Raw genomic sequence first — 22,449 nt, 5'->3', positions numbered from 1 at the left:
ATGAGGGAGTGTGGTGTAATGAATGGTTCAAAGATAGGCTTTACAATCAAATCCAAGTTTAGGTCGAGTCTCCAGCACTTTCAGGTTAACAAAAAAAGTTATTTAATCTCTTTGATCTATAGTTTCTTCATCTATAAAATATGGGGTAAAAAAAAGTATGTACCTCATAGGGCATTAGTAATAAGATGATATCTATAATAATAAAAGCATAATATGCTAATTAGACTGGACAGCCAAACAACCTTCCAGATGTACTTCCAGACAACCTTTCAGATGAAGCTGGGGCTGTGAGGGCCAAGGCAAGCTGCCACAGCTGCAAGGGCCGAGCCCCTTGCAGGAATTTGGTGCTTTGGGCCTCTAGTGTGTATATACTGTTGGAGAAAGTCAGTGAAAGGATATGACCTCCAGTAGACCAGCGAACTGGACGTGGGCAATCAGAGGTTCCTGGCCTCTACCCTGTGCTTGGAATGTCCACTCTTCTCACCATTCCCACAGTGGGAGCCATTTTCAAGGACACAGCCTTGAGAGAGAAATGTGTTCTTGTTTTCTGTTTTGTTTTGTTTTATTTTTGTTATTGCTTAAAGTATTACAAAGAGTATTACATATGTCTCCTTTTTTTTTCCCACCGTCCTTGACAATCCCCTGGCCTCCCCTACCCCCCAGTGTCTTGTGTCTATTGGTTATGCTTATATGCATGCATACAAGTCCTTCAGTTGATCTCTTACCCCCTCCCGACCCTCCAACCCTCCACGGCCTTCCTGCTGTAGTTTGACAGACTGTTCGAGGCAGCTCTGCCTCTGTATCTATTTTTGTTCATAAGTTTATAATGGTCTTTATTATCCAGAAATGAGTGAGATCATGTGGTATTTTTCCTTCATTGACTGGCTTATTTCACTTAGCATAATGCTCTCCAGTTCCATCCATGCTGTTGCAAATGGTAAGGGTTGGTGGTCTGTTCTTGTGCCAGTACCATGGCATACTATTCCATCGTGTAGATGTATCACAGTTTTCTAATCCATTCATCTACTGATGGGCACTTAGGCTGTTTCCAGATCTTAGCTATGGTGAATTGTGCTGCTATGAACATAGGGGTGCATATATCCTTTCTGATTGGTGTTTCTGGTTTCTTGGGATATATTCCTAGAAGTGGGATCACAGGGTGGAATGGGTGTTCCATTTTTAGTTTTTTGAGGAAACTCCATACTGTCTTCCATAGTGGCTGCACCAGTCTGCATTCCCACAAGTAGTGCACAAGTGTTCCTTTTTCTCCAAATCCTCTCCAGCACTTGTCGTTTGTTGATTTGTTGATGATAGCCAGTCTGACAGGTGTGAGATGGTATCTCATTGTTGTTTTGATTTACATCTCTCAGATTAGCGACTTTGAGCATGTTTTCATATGTCTCTTGGCTTTCTGAATGTCCTCTTTTAAAAGGTGTCTATTTAGGTCCTTTGCTGATTTTTTGATTGGATTGTTTATCTTCCTTTTGTTGAGTTGTATGAGTTCCCTATGAATGTTGGAGGTTAAACCCTTATCAGTGATAGCATTGGCAAATATGTTCTCCCATGTAGTGGGCTTTCTTGTTGTTTTGTTGATGGTTTCTTTTGCTGTGCAGAAACTTTTTATTTTGATGTAGTCCCATTTGTTTATTTTCTCTTTAGTTTCCAATGCCCAAGGATCTGTATCGGTGAAGAAATTGCTTCGGCATATGTCTGAGATTTTGTTGCCTTTGGATTCCTCTAGTATTTTTATGGTTTCCGGTCATATATTTAAGCCCTTTATCCATTTTGAGTTTATTTTTGTGTATGGTGTAAGTTGGTGGTCTAGTTTCATTTTCTTGCATGTATCTGTCCAATTTTCCCAACACCATTTATTGAAGAGACTATCTTGACTCCATTGTATGTTCTTGTCTCTTTTGTCAAATATTAATTGAACGTATTGGTTGGGGCTGATTTCTGGGCTCTCTATTCTATTCCACTGATCTATATGTCTGTTCTTGTGCCAGTACCAGGCAGTTTTGAGAACAGTGGCTTTGTAATACAGCTTGATATCTGGTATTGAGATCCCACCTACTTTGTTCTTTCTCAGGATCGCTGCAGCTATTCGGGGTCGTTTTTTATTCCAGATGATTTTTGGAGAGTTCGTTCTAGGTCTGTGAAATATGCCATTGGTATTTTAATGGGAAGTGCGTTGAATTTATAGATTGCTTTGGGCAGTATGGACATTTTAATGATGTCGCTTCTACCAATCCAAGAACATGGTATGTTCTTCCATCTGTTTATGTCTTCCTCTATCTCTTTTTTCAACATCCTGTAGTTTTCTGAGTAGAGGTCTTTTACCTCTTTAGTTAAGTTTCTTCCTAGGTGGCTTAATTTTTTTGGTGCAATGGTAAATGGGATTGCTTTTTTAGTCTCTCTTTCTGCAAGTTCACTATTGGTGTATAGAAATGCCATAGATTTCTTGGTGTTAATTTTGTATCCTGCTACATTGCTGAATTCTTTTATTAAGTCTAATAGTTTATTGATGGAGTCTTTAGGGTTTTTTAAGTATAAGATCATGTCATCTGCAAATAAGGACAGTTTTACTTCTTCTTTTCCAATTTCGATGCCTTTTATTTCTTCTTCTTGTCTAATTGAAATGGCTAATACTTCCAGTACTATGTCAAACAGGATTGGTGAGAGTAGGCATCCCTGACTTGTTCCTGTTCTTAGGGCAAATGGTGTTAGTTGTTGTCCATTAAGTATGATGTTGGCTGTGGGTTTGTCATATATGGCTTTTATTATGTTGAGGTATGATCCTTCAATTCCCACCTTGCTGAGAGTTCTTATCAGAAATGGGTGTTGAATTTTGTCAAAAACGCTTTTTCTGCATCAATTGATATGACTATGTGTTTTTTTTCTTTCAATTTGTTTATGTGATGTATCACGTTTATTGATTTGCAGATATTGTACCATCCATGCATCCCTGGGATAAATCCTACTTGGTCGTGGTGTATGATCTTTCTGATGTACTGCTGGATCCGATTTGCTAAGATTTTGTTGAGGATTTTGGCATCTATGTTCATGAGGGATATTGGCCTGTAAATCTCTTTCATTGTGTTGTCTTTCCCTGGTTTTGGTATTAGGGTGATGCTGGCTTCATAGAATGAGCTTGGAAGTGTTCCTTCCTCTTGGATTTTTGTAGTAGTCTGAGGAGGATAGGTTTTAGTTCTTCCTTGAATGTTTGGTAAAACTCCCCTGTGAAGCCGACTGGCCCTGGGCTTTTGTTTGCTGGAAGCTTTCTGATGACTGCTTCAATTTCTTCCATAGTTATTGGCCTGTTGAGATTTTTAGATTCTTCCTGATTGAGTTTTGGAACGTTGTATTTTTCTAGGAATACGTCCATTTCCTCCAGGTTGTCTAGTTTGTTGGAGTAGAGCTGTCCATAGTATTTTTTAACAATCATTTGTATTTCTGTGGGGTCTGTTGTTATTTCACCTCTATCATTTCTGATTTTGTTTATTTGGGTCCTCTCTCTTTGCGTCTTGGTGAGCCTGGCTAGAGGTTTGTCAATCTTGTTTATCCTTTCAAAGAACCAGCTCTTGGTTTCATTGATTTTCTGTATTGTTTTTTGGTCTCTATGTCATTTATTTCTGCTCTAATCTTTATTATCTCCCTCCTTCTGCTCACTCTGGGCTTTTCTGGTTGCTCTCTTTCTAATTCTTTGAACTGTAGATTTAGATGATTTACTGCTATTTTTTCTTGTTTGTTGAGATAGGCCTGTAGAGCTATAAACTTCCCTCTCAGAAATGCTTTCATTGTGTCCCAAAGGTTTTGGATTGTTGTGTTTTCATTGTCATTAGTTTCCAGGATGTTTTTAATTTCTTCTTTGATCTCATTGGTAACCCAATCAATATTTAATAACATGCTATTCAGCTTCCAAGTGTTTGAGTATTTTGAGTTGTTTTTATTGTAGTTTATTTCTAATATTATGCCATCGTGGTCTGAGAAGATGCTTAGTATGATTTCAGTCTTCTTGAATTTGGGGAGACTTTTTTTGTGACCCAATATGTGGTCTATTTTTGAAGATGTCCCATGAGCACTTGAGAAGAACGTATATTTTGTGGCTTTGGGGTGAAGTGTTCTGAAGATGTCGATTAAGTCCATCTGACCTAGTGAGTCATTTAGGATTGCTCTGTCTTTGCTGAGTTTTTCTCTAGCAGATTTATCCAGTGATGTCAGTGGTGTAGTAAAGTCCCCTACTACGATTGTATTGTTATAGATCTCTCCCCTGATATCTTCCAGGAGTTTTCTCATGTATGTGGGTGCTCCTGCATTGGGTGCATATATGTTTATCAGGGTTATATTCTCTTGTTGTATTGATCCCTTTAGTATTATGAAGTGGCCTTCCTTATCTCTTGTTGTGGCCTTCACTTTGAGGTCTATTTTGTCCGATACAAGTATTACTACCCCAGCTTTCTTTTCCTTTCCATTAGCCTGAAAGATATTTTTCCATCCCTTCACTTTCAGTCTGTCTGAGTCCCTTCTAATGAGGTGCGTCTCTTGTAGACAGCAAATATATGGGTCATGTTTTTTTATCCATTCAGCCACTCGATGTCTTTTGGTTGGAGCATTTAGTCCGTTTACGTTTAAAGTTATTATTGAAAGGTACTTGTTTGTAGCCATTTCTATTTTTTTGTGTGGCTGTTTTCTTTCTGGGCTTTTTATTTCTTCTTTTTACACCTTACACCAGTCCCTTTAGCATTTCTTGCATTTCTGGCTTGGTGGTGATAAACTCCCTTAGCCTTTTTTTGTCTGTGAAGCTTCTTATTTCCCCTTCAATTTTGAATGATAGCCTTGCTGGATAGAGTAGTCTTGGATTCAGTCATTTGCTTTGCATCACTTTGTAAATTTCTGTCCATTCTTTTCTGGCCTGATGTGTTTCTGTTGAGAAATCATTTGATAATCTGATGGGGGATCCTTTGTAGGTAACTCTCTGTTTCTCTCTTGCAGCCTTTAAGATTCTCTCTTAGTCTTGTACATTTGCCATCGTTATTATGACGTGTCTTGGTGTGGGTCTTTTGGGGTTCATCTTGCCTGGGACTCTCTGTACTTGTGTAACTTTTTTCTTCCCCATATCTGGGAAGTTTCCTGACATTATTTCTTCAAATAGATTTTCTAATCCTTGCTGCTCTTCTTGTCCTTCTTGCAACCTTATTATGCGTATGTTACTTCGTTTCATGTTGTCCTGAAGCTCCCTTAGGGTCTCCTCCTGCTTTTTAATTTTTTTCTCCAGTTGCTGTTCAAATTGAGCTTGTTTCTCTGCCTTATCTTCTAACTCACTATTTCGGTCCTCTGCTTCTTCTAGTCTGCTATTGAAACTTTCCATGGTGTTTTTGATTGTAGCTATATCACTTTTCATTTCTTCCTGATTCTTGCATAGGTTGTTGATTTTCTCATCCATCCGGTGAATGAATTGTACAACCATTATTCTGAATTCTTTTTCTGTCTTGTTGCATGCTTCAACTTCATTAATTTCCTTTCTTGGCAACTCCTCATTGTCTTTCCTCTGGGTGTTGTGTCGTCTCTTCATTCTGATTATCTCCTGATGGTTCAAACGCCGAGTTGCATGGGCCTGGGTCATGTGCAGTGGGAGCCTCCCACCACCCTAGTGTCACTGAAGAGCTCTGACACTAAGATGTGTGGTTGTTGTGGGTTGGTGGGAACCGGGCTCGCTCAGAGTCAGTGTAGTCAGCGTTCAATGTGGTCTCGTACGCGCCCTTAGAATCAGGGACCCCGCCTGCACCATGCTGAAACAGAGACACCCCCCCCCCAAGCGTATTGAAAACCAGAGCCCCCTAGCGTGTGCCAGGAGTCAGAGTTCCCCAAGAATCCAGTATCAGAGACTCCGTTGCTTCGCGAGACCTTGCGTTGAGAATCAGGTTCCCTGTGTGCCCTTGCACCAGGAATTGGAGTCACTGGCTCTTAGTATGAATGCACACAGAATCAGGATCTCAGGCGCAGGTGATAAGAAGCACAGTCAAGTCACTGGTGCTTGGTGCTGCCTCCTGCCCAGAGAATCGGGGTCCCTGGGCCTGTGCTATGCGGGATGAATTCCTGGTGTTCGCGGGATTGCTCCCAGCCCAGGGCTCAGAAGCCGGCTTTGTGCTTAGGATCAGTTCCCGGGGTTCGCGCATTTGCTCCCAGCCCTGGGTTCCTGGAGCAGGCAGTGAGAGCAGGACCAGTTCCCAGTGTTCATGTGATTGCTCCCAGCCCAGGACTCCTGAACCCGGCCCTATGCAGGATCAGTTCCAAGGTGCTCGTACACTTCCAGGCCAAAGTTCCTGCAGCGCTGAGGAACTGCTGAGGAACTGGCAAGGGGTGGGTTACTTAGTTACTCTGGTGCTGCCTGCAAGCCTGCGGGAAGCAGGGATGGGCTCTGTTACTCACGGATCTGCCGCAGGGATTTCTGAACTTTTGGTGTCCGCAGGTCTGTAGCTGTGGTCACAGGTCTCTGTCCCCAGTGGCTGCAGGGTCCTGGTGTGCGTCTGAGATCAGACCGGGTGGTGCTGAGGCCAGGATCCTAGTCTCAAGCAGCTCTGTTTCCCAAGATGGCGTGGTTGCTGTGCCTGTGCTGGCCGCCCAGGAGTGTCCACGCAGGGAGAGGGACTCTGCTGCCTAAGACTGCCCGGTTTAGCAGCTCCTTAGAAGACCTGCAGAATCCAACTGTCCCTAGCTCATACACACACACCACACGCGTCCACACACTCCTCTATCACTTCCTTGCGCTTTCACACTCTCTCCCTCCCTACCTTCCTGCTGGTCGCCATTTTTCCAGAAATGTGTTGTTGAGACCATCTGAACAGTTAAGTGGCTGAACCCACTTAAGACTTCTATGTATACTTTCAAGATTCTAGTGCAGTGGTTCTCAACCTTCCTAATGCCGTGACCCTTTAATACAGTTCCTCATGTTGTGGTGACACCCAACCATAAAATTATTTTCGTTGTTACTTCATAACTATAATTTTGCTACTGTTATGAATCATAATGTAAATATCTGATATGCAGGATGTATTCGCGGCCCACAGGTTGAGAACCACTATTCTAGTGGGTGGGTGTGGAGATCTACTCATCTTGTGGCTGCCTAAGACAAGCCTCATAAGTAACTTCTCTTGCGTATTGAACTGCCACCTAACAACCTGGAGTGGTCTGCCTCTTTCTTGTCTGTCCTTGCCAAGAAGCTCCCAAGGTTACAAATATATTTATGTGTGTGTATGGGGAGGGGGGTATATAAATGATGAAATAAACTGGTCCTAGTTGAGCTTAAGGACCAAAAATAGAAATAAGGACTAAAAACCACCCAGGGACCTCCTGTTTTAAGTGAGTGTATAAAAGAAAGCCTAAAGGAAATATTTAGAAAAGTAATAGAAGGTATAAAACAAAAAGCCAAGGAGCTTTCTTTGCTTCTGCATTGCTGAGGGTGTTATTCTAATCTACTATTTATTTATAGAATCCTGAATTAAGAAGAAACTTGACAGAACTTTTGAATTCAAGCTTTCTCGAGACAGAACCACACCTAACCCAGCCCAGAAGCCTGTGAATACTTGAACAACTGGTTATTTTGCTGCAACTCTGAGGTCAGTCTAGTTCAAAAAGAAATCTTTAAGTTAGGAAATATAATCATTATTCATTTAAGCAACATTCCTGAATACCAAGTATGTGTATAGTGCTGAAGGAAGAAGGTTAGGAGGAAGGGTCAACCACAGTTCCAACATTCAAGAAATTTGCACAAAGGCCACAGAGATAAATGTATAAACAGATATTTATAATATAGTGAGAAAGTGCCAGAATGCAAGTATGTATATGCAAAAGAAGGAACAAATAATGATAAATCACAAGTTAAGGAAGGATTCACTTAGAAGGAAGTTAAGGAAGGATTCGCTTAAGTCTAACAAGATAGAGAAAACTTCAGTTAGAGTTCAGAAGAAGGTAGGAAGACAATATAGGCAGAAGAAGCACATTCAAAGGCATCACAATTAAAAAATAAAATAAAATAGCACACTTGTGGATATAAAAGTATTTCAGGAAGGTTGGAGCTTAGAGTACAAGAGGGTGGAAAATGGGGGTAGGGAGTGGCAGGAGGTAAGCTAAAGAGCTAAGCAGGGGGCAAATCAGGAATTATTATTTTTGTTTTGTTTTGTTTTATTTTGAGCATACCCAAAGGGTTAGACATTATCCTAAGGATCCTGGAGAGTTTTAAACGGGGGTGGAACATAATCAAATTTGTGCTTTGGATCTATTACTCTGGTTGCAGTGTGGAGAATAGATTGTAAACAACAAAAGACTGAATCAGGGAAATCAATTAGGAAGATGTTGCAATAAAGTAGGTGTGAGATGATGGGGATCTGGGCTAAGGTACTAGCAGTGGACACATAGAAAAGCATAAAGCACTTCCCAGGTGCAAAGGGTTTCTTATCTTAACAGAAAGGCAGACAGGCAGTAGGGAAGTAGTCTCAGGAAGCAGGCCAGTGAAGTCTAAAAGTCCCCACTACAGGTGTGTATGCAAATCATTGTTTTTCTCTAACCACCACTGAGTCAACAGAATAAGTAGGTTACTGGGGCTCCAGCCTTTTTTGGTTTATCAAACATGATTAATAGTGTATGTCTTCCCTAAAGTACACTCACTTCAGATTACAGGACTCAAAAGAAAAACAAGATAAGATTAATATGGCATTGGCTCTCATGTAACCTTTCACATAATGCAAGCCTTTGTGTTCAGCTTCTCATCAATACAGCTTGCGTAGCAGAACTAAAGGTACAGAGACTTTCACATTCTTCCCTTGGGAAATTCCCTTCACTGTTGACTACAAGAGTGAAGGACACAAGGTGAATCAAACCACCAGTATTTCCTGTTTGCCTCATAGGTATGCAGCCTTACATTAGTACTAGCAGGAAGTAAGAGTCTGATGAGTGTGTGGATATAGAGTACAGAATCAGGATAAACCCCTTGCCCTCAAGAAGCTTGCATGAGCCCTGGCTCGTGTGGTTCAATGGCTATCATACACCCACACACCGAAGGGCCTTGGGTTCAATTCCTGGTCAAAGGCACATACCTGGGTTGCAGGTTCAATCCCAGGCCTGGTTGGGAGCATGCAGGAAACAACCAATCGATGTGTCGCCCTCACATCAATGTTTCTCTCTCTCTCTCTCCCTCCCTCCCTCTTTCTTTTCCACTCTCCCTAAAAATCAATGGAAAAAAATATCCTTGAGTGAGGATTTTAAAAAAGAAGCTCATGCTGCTGGAATCATGTGTATCCAACCACGGAGGCAGCAGCAAAAGCTGAGTCTACACATCCCACAACGACAGAACTCTGGACACCACAGTCACGCTTTGCCAGAACCAGGCTTTCTGAGCCCCACCACCCCAATAGATGGCTCCTGAGTGCCGCTGTGAGTCCCTGTGGGGCACGCATGATTTCAATCAAGGGCATAAGACAGCAAAAATTGGAATACCCCCTCCATAGCTGCTGACTTCCAGATACCTCAGTTGCACCTTTGCAGCTCGCAGGCCTACATCAAGAGAACTCAAATAGCCCAAGTAGGGAGTTACACTAGACTACCAAACCCAGGAGACCTGAGAGGTCACACCAGTAGCACCACACCCTAAAGAAACTTGGCAGCAGAACAATCGGAACTACAATTAAAACATTACAGCAAAACATAGGAAGACAAAAAAGCAACCCACAAAGGAAAGAAAAAGAGGAGTCACCAGAAAGGGAGTTAAATGAAATTGAGGCTACTAACTTATCAGAGAAAGAATTCAAAGTAATGGTTATAAGGATGCTCAGACAGCTGGATGACAAATGCATACAACTCAATGAGAATTACAAGGAGCTGAATAAGAATGTCACCAACATGAAAAGGAACCAAGAGGAAATGAAGAACGACATAGCTGCAATAAAGAACACAATGGAAGGCTTAAACAGCAGACCAGAAGAGGCTGAGGACCGCATCAGCGAATTAGAAGACAAGGTAGGAAAAAACACACAAACACAGGAGCAACTGGAAAAAAAACTTTAAAAAGCCAGAGGAGAGCCTAAGGGAGCTTTGGAACAATGCAAAACAAAACAACATTCGCTTAATAGGGGTGCCAGAAGGAGAAGAGAAGCAAGGAATAGAAAACCTGTTTGAAGAAATAATGACAGAAAACTTCTCTGATACTGGCAGGAAAAAAACTACACAAGTCCAAGAAGAACGTAGAGTGCCAAACAAGAAGAACCCCAAAAGACCAACACCAAGACACATCATAATTAAACTGGCAAATACCAACGACAAAGTAAGAATCTTAAAGGCTGCCAGAGAGAGACAGAAAGTTACCTACAAGGGATCTCCTATTAGAATATCAGCTGCCTTCTCAAAAGAAACACACCAGGCAAGAATGGAAAGAAATATACAGTGATGCAAAGCAAGGGAATGAATCCAAGAATACGATACCCAGCAAGGCTATCATTCGAAATTGAAGGTGGAATCAGGAGCTTCACAGACAAAAAAGGGCTAAGAGAGTTTATTACCACCAAACCAGTAATGCAAGAAATGCTAAAGGGACTGCTGTAAAAAGAAGAAACAGAAAGGCAAGAAGAAACACAAACATTAAGAATAAAAATGACCACAAACAAGAACATTTCAATAATAACATTAAATGTAAATGGATTAAATGCTCCAGTCAAAAGACACAAGGTAGCTGAATGGAAAACATGACCCATATATTTGAAGTCTGCAAGAGACCCACCTCAGAATGAAGTATACACAGACTGAGAGTGAAGGGATGGAAAAAAATTTTTCAGGCAAATGGGAATGAGAAAAAAGTTGGGGTTGTGATACTTATATCTGACAAAATAGACCTCAAAGTAAAGGCCATAACAAGAGATAAGGAAGGCCACTACATAATACAAAAGGGAGCAATTCCACAAGAAGATATAACTCTGGTAAACATAAATGCACCGAATACAGGAGCACCCAAATACATAAAACAACTTCTGGAAGATATCAAGGGAGAGATCAATAGCAACACAGTCATAGTAGAAGACTTTAATACCCCACTGAAACCACTGGATAAATCCTCTAAACAAAAAATCAGCAAAGAAACAGCAATCCTAAATGACTCACTAGATCAAATGGACTTAACTGACATCTTCAGAATATTTCACCCCAAAGCTACAAAATATACATTCTTCTCATGGGATATGGGACATTTTCAAAGATAGATCATATATTAGGGCACAGGCAAAGTCTCTTCAAATTCAAGAGAATAGAAATCATAACAAGCATCTTCTCAGACCACAATGGCATAAAATTAGAAATCAACTACAATAAAAACATTGAAAAAAAATCAAACACTTGGAGGTTAAATAGCATGCTATTAAACAATGACTGGGTTACCAGAGAGATCAAAGAAGAAATAGAAAGCATCCTGGAAAAAAATGACAATGAAAACACAACACACCAAAATCTATGGGACACAATGAAAGCAGTCCTGAGAGGGAAGTTCATAGCTCTACAGGCCTACCTCAAAAAACAAGAAAAACTGGCAATAAATGATCTAACCCTACAACTCAAAGAGTTAGAAACAGAGCAACAAGGACAGCCCACAGTATCCAGAAGGAAGGAAACAATAAAGATCAGAGCAGAAATAAACAATATAGAGACCAAAAAAACAATGCAAAAGATCAATGAAACCAAGAGCTGGTTCTTTGAAAGGATTAAGAAGATTGATGAACCTCTAGCCAGGCTCACCAAGAAACAAAGGGAGAGGACCCAAATGAACAAAATCAGAAATGAAAGGTGAAGTAACAACTGATCCTACTGATATACAAAGGATTGTCAAAAAATACTACGAACACCTCTACTCCAACAAACTGGACAACCTCGATGAAATGGACACATTCCTAGATAAATACAAGCTTCCAAAACTCAACCAGGAAGAATCAAAAAACCTGAATAGGCCAATAACTACTGATGAAATTGAAACAGTAATCAAAAAGCATCCAGCAAACAAAAGCCCTGGACCAGATGGCTTCACAGGGGAGTTTTACCGAACATTCAAAGAAAAATTAAAACCAATTCTCAGACTATTCCAAAAAATTCAAGAGGAAAGCACACTTCCAAGCTCTTTCTATGAAGCCAGCATTACTCTAATCCCAAAACCAGATAAAGACACCACAAAGAAAGAGAATTACAGGCCAATATTCCTGATGAACATAGATGCTAAAATCTTCAACAAAATTCTAGCAAACTGGAACCAGCATTACATTAGAAAGATCATACACCGTGACCAAGTGGGATTTATTCCAGGGATGCAAGGCTGGTACAATATCCGCAAATCAATAAACGTGATACACCATATAAACAAATTGAGAGACAAAAATCACATAATCATACCGATTGATGCAGAAAAGGCATTTGACAAAGTCCAACACACTTTTCTGATAAAAAACACTTAGCAAAGTGGGAATAGAAGGATCATACCTCAACATAATAAGAGCCTTTTATGAAAAACCTACAGCCAACATCATACTCAATGGGCAAAAACTAAAACCATTTCCCTTAAAAACAGGAATAAGACAGGGATGTCCCCTTTCACCAATCTTATTCAACATAGTACTGGAAGTGCTAGCCAATACAATCAGACAAGAAGAAGAAATAAAAGGTATCCAAATTGGTAAAAAAGAAGTAAAATTGTCCCTATTCGCAGATGATATGATACTGTACATAGAAAACCCTAAAGACTCCATCAAAAAATTACTAGGATTAATAAATGAATTCGGCAATGTAGCAGGATACAAAATTAATGCCAAGAAATCAATGGCCTTTTTATACACTAACAATGAACTTACAGAAAGAGAGATTAAAAAAACAATCCCATTTACCATTGCACAAAAACAATTAAGATACTTAGGAATAAACTTAAATAAAGAGGTAAAAGACCTATATGCTGAAAACTACAGGACGTTGTAAAAAGAGATAGAAGAAGACATAAACAGATGGAAGAAGATACCATGTTCATGAATTGGTAGAATCAACATCATTAAAATGTCCATACTACCCAAAGCTATCTATAAATTCAATGCACTACGCATTAAAATACCAACAGCATATTTCACAGACCTAGAATGAACTCTCCAAAAATTCATCTGGAATAAAAAAAAGACCCTAAATAGCTACAGCAATCCTGAGGAAGAAGAATGAAGTAGGAGGTATCTCAATACCAGATATCAAGCTGTATTACAAAGCCACTGTTCTCAAAACTGCTTGGTACTGGTACAAGAACAGACATATAGATCAATGGAATAGAATAGAGAATCCCAAAATTAACCCAAACCAATATGCTCAATTAATATTTGACAAAGAAATCAAGAATATACAATGGGATCAAGACAGTCTCTTTAATAAATGGTGTTGGTAAAATTGGTCAGATACATGCAAAAAAATGAAACTAGATCAACAACTTACACCACACACAAAAATAAACTCAAAATGGATAAAGAACTTAAATGTAAGACAGGAAACCATAAAAATACTAGAAGAATCCAAAGGCAACAAAATCTCAGACATATGCCGAAGCAATTTCTTCACTGATACAGCTCCTAGGGCATTGGAAACTAAAGAGAAAATAAACAAATGGGACTACATCAAAATAAAAAGCTTTTGTACAGCAAAAGGAACCATCAACAAAACAACAAGAACCCCCACTGCATGGGAGAACATATTTGCCAATGTTATCTCTGATAAGGGTTTAATCTCCAACATTTATAGGGAACTCTTACAACTTAACAAAAAGAAGATAAACAATCCAATCAAAAAATGGGCAAAGGACCTAAATAGACACCTTTCAAAAGAGGACATTCAGAAAGCCAAGAGACATATGAAAATATGCTCAAAGTCACTAATCATCTGAGAGATGCAAATCAAAACAACAATGAGGTACCATCTCACACCTGTCAGACGGGCTATTATCAACAAATCAACAAACGACAAGGGCTGGAGAGGATGCGGAGAAAAAGGAAATCTCCTGTACTGCTTGTGGGAATGCAGACTGGTGCAGCCACTATGGAAGATAGTATGGAGTTTCCTCAAAAAGTTAAAAATGGAACTCCCATTTGACCCTGTGATCCCACTTCTAGGAATATATCCCAAGAAACCACAAACACCGGTCAGAAAAGATATATGCATCCCTATGTTCATAGCAGCACAATTCACCATAGCTAAGATTTGGAAACAGCCTAAGTGCCCATCAGTAGATGAATGGATTAGAAAACTGTGGTACATCTACACTATGGAATACTATGCTGCTGTAAAAAAGAAGGAACTCTTACCATTTGCCACAGCATGGATGGAACTGGAGAGCATTATGCTAAGTGAAATAAGCCAGTCAATGAAGGAAAAATACCACATGATCTCACTCATTCATGGATAATAGAGACCATTATAAACTTTTGAACAATAATAGATACAGAGGCAGAGCTGCCTCAAACAGATTGTCAAACTGCAGCGGGAAGGCCAGGGAGGGTTGGGGGGCAGGAGGTAGGAGGGTAAGAGATAAACCAAAGGACTTGTATGCATGCATATAAACATAACCAATGGACATAAGACACTGGGGGTTAGGGGAGGCTAGGGGACTGTCTAGGGCGGGGGGATAAAATGGACACATATGTAATACCCTTTGTAATACTTTAAGCAATAAATTAAAAAAAAAACATGCAATATTATATATAAATTTCCTTCTCAGTACTGCTGTAGTTGTATCCAGCAGGTTGTGATATGTTATACTTTTGTTCAAAAATAATTTGTTAACTTCCCTGGAGACTTCCTCTTTGACACATAGGTTATTTAGAAATATACTGTTTATTTTAAATATATATATATATATATATATATATATATATATATATATATATATATATAAAAACATTTGTTATAGCATTTGTTAAATGGGTGCAACTTCAGTGTGCTGTCCACAGTTAGAGAACCACTTAGCTCTGAGGTAATGTGTGTCATGGGACAAACAAGGTCTTTTAACACATTGTATACGGGAAACATATTTATACATTTTACATTGACTGGTAGTAGAGCGCGGAGCACAAATGCAGCATTAAATAGAAATCAGATGGTCACCTTTTAACCTTAAAAGGAGTAAAAGGCAGTGTTTTACTTTTTAATTATTGGTAAAATAAAGACAACCAATGGGATGGAACTATTTTAAAATGTTTCGTGACTTCTTTAGTATTGAGCAGCAAACAAATTAGCAGTGACTATTCAGTATTTCACAAAGGCCAAAAACCAAGATAAGTTCCTAAATCAACATATTCTGATATTAGCACCAGAGATATACTTGTTTTTATTTCTTGGATCATAGACTGTGGAGAGGACCTAATAGAAGTGACTGTAGAGTAATATGCCTGTCTCTAATGTCAGAACAAATATAATCATAGTAATATTGTCTCTTTAAAGTAGAACTTCATGTATTTATTTCAATGATGCTGAAACATCATTACCATTTATACCTGGAATAACATTTGTTAATTCACCATTGTATGTGTTAGAGACCCAAATTTTGTCCTTTGGAATTCGTATATCTGCATGTTAGCATCCCTTTAGAGCAATAAAAAGGTATAAAAATAAATGTATTTATACGTTACCCGCATTCTTCTGCTAGTCTATGAAAAACGTATTAATACGTGTCCCGCGCTCTACTACTAGTCAATGTAAAACGTATAAATACGTTTCCTGCATACAATGTGTTAAAAGACCTTGTTTGTCCCATGACGCACATTACCTCAGAGCTAAGTGGTTCTCTAGCTGTGGACAGCACACTGAAGTTGCACCCATGGAAACTTATTTCAGGATTTGACTCTGCCACTTACTATCTGTGTAAACATTAATCACAGCTTTTCTTAACTTAAATTTATTTATATATATATCACAACAGATTTATATATGTACATATATATTATTAGCAACAAAATTTATATCTTAATACACAAAATTGTTAGGATAATTATATGAGATAATAGATATGAGAGCACTTTGCAGAGTGTAAACATCACACAAATGTGCATAATATTGTGGTTCATGGAAACCGAGAGTATGCTTGACTCAGGCACTTATTACCTGTGCATTTTCAGGTAGCCACAGCTTTCTCCTAACATTCTCTACTAACAAGGCTGTAAAGGCTGTAACAAGGCTGTAAAGATGAAAGAGCTTATCCAACCCATCCATACATACATCTATAAATATTTATTTATTATCTACTCTCTGCCATGCACTGGGCTAAAATCTAGGTATAAAAAGATGGCCACTGCTTTCAAAGAACTGCTAATCTAGTTGGAGATACAGGCTAGGAAAGAGATAAACAATAAGATGAGACTTGCTTTCATGGGGATAGATGATAGATAGATGATTAGATAGATAGATAGATGGATGGATAGATAGATAGATAGATAGATAGATAGATAGATAGATAGATAGATTTATATTGATAGATAGATATATAGAGACACAGAGAGAGAGATGGAGAGGCAGATAGTTGCAGAAAAGACAGTGAAGCTTAGAAAGTAAGCCCTAACAATGCTTAAGAAAGTCAAAGAAAGAGTCACAATGTGTAAATTTTAATTAAAGTGTAACAAAAAAAAAAAAAGGATTTGCTCAGGGACCAAGAAGCAGGGTGAATGAGCTCACCCAGCTATAGTGGATAGAATAAGAAAAACCTGGGCCTAAGATGAAATTTTAATACTTAAGGGATATACATAAATCAAAGAGACTCTAAAGTAGCCTGAGATAAAAGTAGGACACAAAGAGAAGTATCATGACACTCAAAAAAGAGAGAGGTAGTCAAGAGTGTCCAATGATATCAAGAGTCATTGGTGACTTTGCCATAATCCTGACAGTGAAGTGGTTGTGCAGGATTCCATATTTAGTAGGGTTAAAAAGTGAATTGGAATTGAGGAAGTGGAGATTGTAGGTGGAGAATATTGTTATTCTAGAAGTTTTGCTAATAAAAATAACTAAAGATAAGAAGTAGTGAAGAGGGATATAGAATTCAGAGAAGTATTTGTTTATCATTTTGGTTTTTGTAGGTCACAGAGATTTGAGTGTTACATCTTGAAGGGAGATATCTAATGGGGAGAGTAGTTGAGGATATGAAAAATAAAAAGACAGTTGATAGATTGAGTTTCAAATGCAAAGGTATAAATATGAATGCAAGAAGAAAGATTCATTTTTGACAGGGGAAGAGATACCTCTTCATCTGAAGTTGAACAGAAGAAGGTGAATCTCAATACAAAATAATTGTGTACACCCACCATGTACAAGGGCCTTTTGCATATACTCTTCTCTCGGTTTGAGATGCTTTTTTTTCACCTGTCACTAAGACAAATTCTTACTCATCATTCAGACTTCAGCTCTAATAAATATATTTCTGCAAGGAAATCTTATAGACCTGAAGCAGCATGTTATATTTTAACATTTGTCCTTTTAACATTTGCTTTTTAAGTGTTGCATGTGTTGCAACACTATATCTACTAATTTCCTCCATGTTTATTGATTAGGAAATTGGGATTTGAAAGTTGAAAGTTCTTTACAAACAATGACTAATGCTCACCCTTTACTTAGTAAATTATGAGGGGAAAGCCAAGTCAATGAAGCAGCTGAGGAAAGGTTGGTATACAAGAAAAATTAATTTGCAAAGAGACTTGAACAGCATATGATATCTGGCATCCAAAAACAACTCTCCATGTCATGATTAAAGGAACATTTTTGAACCATAACCAAACACAAATGCAGCATTAAATAGAAATCAGATGGTCACCTTTTAACCTTAAAAGGAGTAAAAGGCAGTGTTTTACTTTTTAATTATTGGTAAAATAAAGACAACCAATGGGATGGAACTATTTTAAAATGTTTCGTGACTTCTTTAGTATTGAGCAGCAAACAAATTAGCAGTGACTATTCAGTATTTCACAAAGGCCAAAAGCCAAGATAAGTTCCTAAATCAACATATTCTGATATTAGCACCAGAGATATACTTGTTTTATTTCTTGGATCATAGATTGTGGAGAGGACCTAATAGAAGTGACTGTAGAGTAATATGCATGTCTCTAATGACAGAACAAATATAATCATATTAATATTATCTCTTTAAAGTAGAACTTCATGTATTTATTTCAATGATGCTGCCATTCAACAAAGTGTGCTCAGAGTCCCCTTTTAAATTGAATAACCACAGCAGAGTGCACAAATCTTAAGTACACAGATCAAGTAATTATACAGATGTGTATACCTATGTAACCATCCCACAGATCAAGATGTAGAACATTTTAAGAAACTCAGAAAACTTCTCTATGTTCACTACCAGTCATACTCTTTCCCAAAGAAACTATTTTTCTAAACAGTACCGCCATGGATTAGTTTTGACAGTTATTGAGCTACATATAAATAGAATCATACATTATGTACTCTTGGGTATATGGCTTCTTTTGCTCAGCATTATATTTTAAAAGTAATACATGTTCTTGCCCACCCCAGGCACTCATAAGATATTCCAATCCTCAAACCAGAAACTGAGTGAAACAGCTGCCTGATCCTGAGAGGAACCGAGGCATAGCCTACAGCCATGGGCAAACTACGACCCGCGGGCCGGATCTGGCCTGTTTGAAATGAATAAAACTAAAAAAAAAAATACCGTACCCTTTTATGTAATGATGTTTACTTTGAATTTATATTAGTTCACACAAACACTCCATCCATGCTTTTGTTCCGGCCCTCCGGTCCAGTTTAAGAACCCATTGTGGCCCTCGAGTCAAAAAGTTTGCCCACCCCTGGCCTAGCATCTAAAATACCACAGTTGTTGACTGTTAAACATTCTAAGAGTCATCATGGAAGTTCATAGTTTGATCCAAATTCAGACCTGAGTTAATACAAAAAAAAATCTTCCTTTTCTTTTTTTTTCTTTTCTTTTGTTTGTTTTTATTCACTTAATGATGGAACTCATTAAAAAAGAATAAAATAGGCCTGGTCAGCATAGCTCAGTGGTTGAGCATTGACCTATGAACCAGGAGGTTGCTGCGACCTGCACGGCTGAGTTCAGGATCTGAAGGAGGGGTCGATGCACAAATGAGAACACTAGACAAGAAATACAAATTATTAAGGGGTGGTGTCTCTTTCTTTAAGAGCACACTGACCTCTGGACCAGTCTGCTTTTTATTTACTTGAATACACATTTGCTCTTTAGCAATGCACATAGGCATATCAAAGGTAAAGTTTGGTAAACAGTAAAAGGATTATCAGGTTAGGGAATTTGCCTTGCGCCACCACTATCTCAACAGACGAGGTGCTTAGCATCAGCCCTGCTAACACCCAAGGTCCATTGGCCTTCTGCATTCCTTTGTGACAGTATTGGCAAGTGGTGGCTTCCTGCAGGAGGTCACAGTTCAATTCCAGTCAGGGCACATGCCTGGGTTTCCGGCTCAATCCTCAGTCTGGGGCATGCAGGAGGCAGCTGATCAATGATTCTCTCTCATCATTGATGTTTCTATCTCTCTCTTCCTCTCTGAAATCAATTAAAAAATATATATTTTAAAAAGAATAAAATAGATTGTAATTGTGCATTGTATAGACCAGTGGTTGGCAAACCGCGACTCGTGAGCCACATGCGGCTCTTTGGCTCCTTGAGTGTGGCTCTTCCCCAAAATACCACGTGCGGGCGCACACGTACAGTGCAATTGAAACTTCGTGGCCCATGCGCAGAAGTCAGTTTTCGCCCTGGACAAGTCTATTTTGAAGAAGTGGTGTTAGAAGAAGTGAGGGGTGTTGGTTGGTTGGTCGGGTCAGTCTGGCGACGGGAGACAAGGCGCAGGCAAGCCGCGGGATACGCAACGCAAGGGAGGTACATTGTTTTGAGGTACGTTCGCTGAGGTTGACCCCTTCCAACTCTCCCATCCAAACTCATCTATCTGAAACAAGTATACAAGACAAGTGTGGATAGGAGACCTCATTGGAAGGGGTTGACCTCATCGAACGTACCTCAATCAGATTGAGGACGTTTTTAGCAAAGGCCAGCTTAGGAGTACCCTAATTAAGCTAATAACAATGTACCTACCTATATTGTTTAAGTTTAAAAAATTTGGCTCTCAAAAGAAATTTCAGTCATTGTACTGTTGATATATGAGTTTGCCAACCACTGGTATAGACAAATGGGTCTGTTTAGGCCAAACACAAAAATAAGACTCAGTGAAAAGCTAAGGAATTCTAATACATGAGACAAAGCCTACACATGCACTGTATTAGAGCAAATGTAAACATTTTTTTAGCACTATTGTCTTCCAGGCATTGAGATAAGTTCTTTATATTAATTAGCATATAGTACCCTTACAAAAACACTGAGTTGAACACTATGATTATCTCAAATTTATACTTGAAATAACTGAAATATATGGAGGTTAAGTAACTTACCTGAATAAGTAATAAAGATAACATGGTACAGCCAGAACTTAAACCTGATCTGTCTGACCTCAGCATTTACAATGCTCTATTGCCTCCACTCCTGAAACTTACCTAATCTAAGTACTCTAAGGGGTTTAAATGTCAGCTAGTTTATTTGATCAAATATCCTAATGAGAGAAAGTTAGTCTTGTGTATATTGGTCATAGTTCTTAGGTATAGATAACTGAATCCACTCCAACTAGTTTAAGGAGAAAGAGATTTAGTAAAAACAGCTTGAGTACCTCATAGAATCTCTGGGAGTGCCAAGAAACAGGGCTTGATACCCAATAGACAGAAGCAATGATACAGCAATGAGAAATGCCTAACCATACACCAGGATAGTTATAGTAGAAAGACTACTGCTGCTGCCTCCTGTTTTGCACTTTTAAATTGAACCTGGAGCCACAAACTCTGCCACAGTTGTTTCAAAAGACCTAGAAGCGTCACTGCCTTGCTTAATGGAAGTTCCAACTCCCCAAATCAGTTTCTGCAGAACCAGGTCAAATATCAGCACTCTAGCTACAAAAGAATCTGAAAAAAATGAAATTTTAATTTTTCAGTCACCAAGTACAGAAAGACAAGCTAGAAGGAAGATAATATGGATGTTAACTGACTTACCTATGATATCATTGATACTATGTGAGAGAGATTTTCACTTTTACCTTCTTCTGGCAGTAATCTTCCATTTGTAATCAGTTAGTGACTATATTGGGTATTTCAGGTCAAGAAGATTGAATGATAATTTTAGACAGAAATTCTGACTTCCACCAAATTAAGCCTTATAGAGAAGTCCCTAGACTGCCTTAACACAGACCTAGATCTAAGATGTATACTCTAAATCTCTATTTCTACATCTATATGTATGTATATAGTACTCCATCCAGAAGCCCAAGCAAAAACCTGAAAGCCATCCTCAATTTATTGTTCCTCCCTGCCTTTACCTCAACTAATTAGTTACCAGGACCTGTGATTTCTACCTCATAAATCTTTCTCAGAATATCTTTCCTTTCTGTCATTACTGTTTCTGCATTGGATTCACTTAAAATTGCACAATCTCTAATACCGCAGCCCTGTGACTGGAATGCTCTTCATTCCCTAGAGTCTAGGGAATGTAGGGCCTAAATCAGCGATGGCAAACCTATGACACGCGTGTCAGAGGTGACACGCGAACTCAGTTTTTTGGTTGATTTTTCTTTGTTAAATGGCATTTAAATATATAAAATAAATATCAAAAATATAAGTCTTTGTTTTACTATGGTTGCAAATATCAAACAATTTCTATATGTGACACGGCACCAGAGTTAAGTTAGGGTTTTTCAAAATGCTGACACGCCGAGCTCAAAAGGTTCGCCATCACTGCCTTAGACCAACATGAAAACTCTACCTTCAAGCTGAAATGTAGGAGTCAGCTTCCTTTATACCTTCCTTAACTTACCAGGTTCCCAAAATTCTCTAGTCATATAATAACATTCTATTTTGTTGTTATTCATGAGTCTATTGCTATCAACTAGGCTCTAAGTGAGCAAAAATCATTATCATATTCTGGTTTGTATCTATGGCACCTTGCCTTCTGTCATATACATAAAAGACAGTAACTGCCTCCTGAATTGATCTAAATGGAAGTACATAATATAGGGCATATGATCTTATTCATACTCTGATTTTGATTTATTATTCTGTAGCAGTGTTATATTACTAGTGCATTTTTACTATTGCTGTTACTAGATTCAACCAATTTATTTTACTACTTTTAAATGTGGTAAAATACACATAACATAGAATTTACCATCTTAACCAGTTCTAAGTGTATAGTTCAGTAGTGTTAAGTATATTCACGTTGTTGTCAAACCAAATTCTAGAAGTTTTTTATTGTTTTTTGTTTTTTTCTTCTTTAAAACAGTATTTTCTTTTTTTTCTTTATTGATTAAGGTATTACCT

The sequence above is a fragment of the Myotis nattereri genome (genome assembly GCF_964212035.1).
Source record: "Myotis nattereri genome assembly, chromosome: X".
In the NCBI taxonomy this organism is placed as follows: Eukaryota; Metazoa; Chordata; class Mammalia; order Chiroptera; family Vespertilionidae; genus Myotis; species Myotis nattereri.
Note: the sequence above shows the minus strand (reverse complement) of the source record.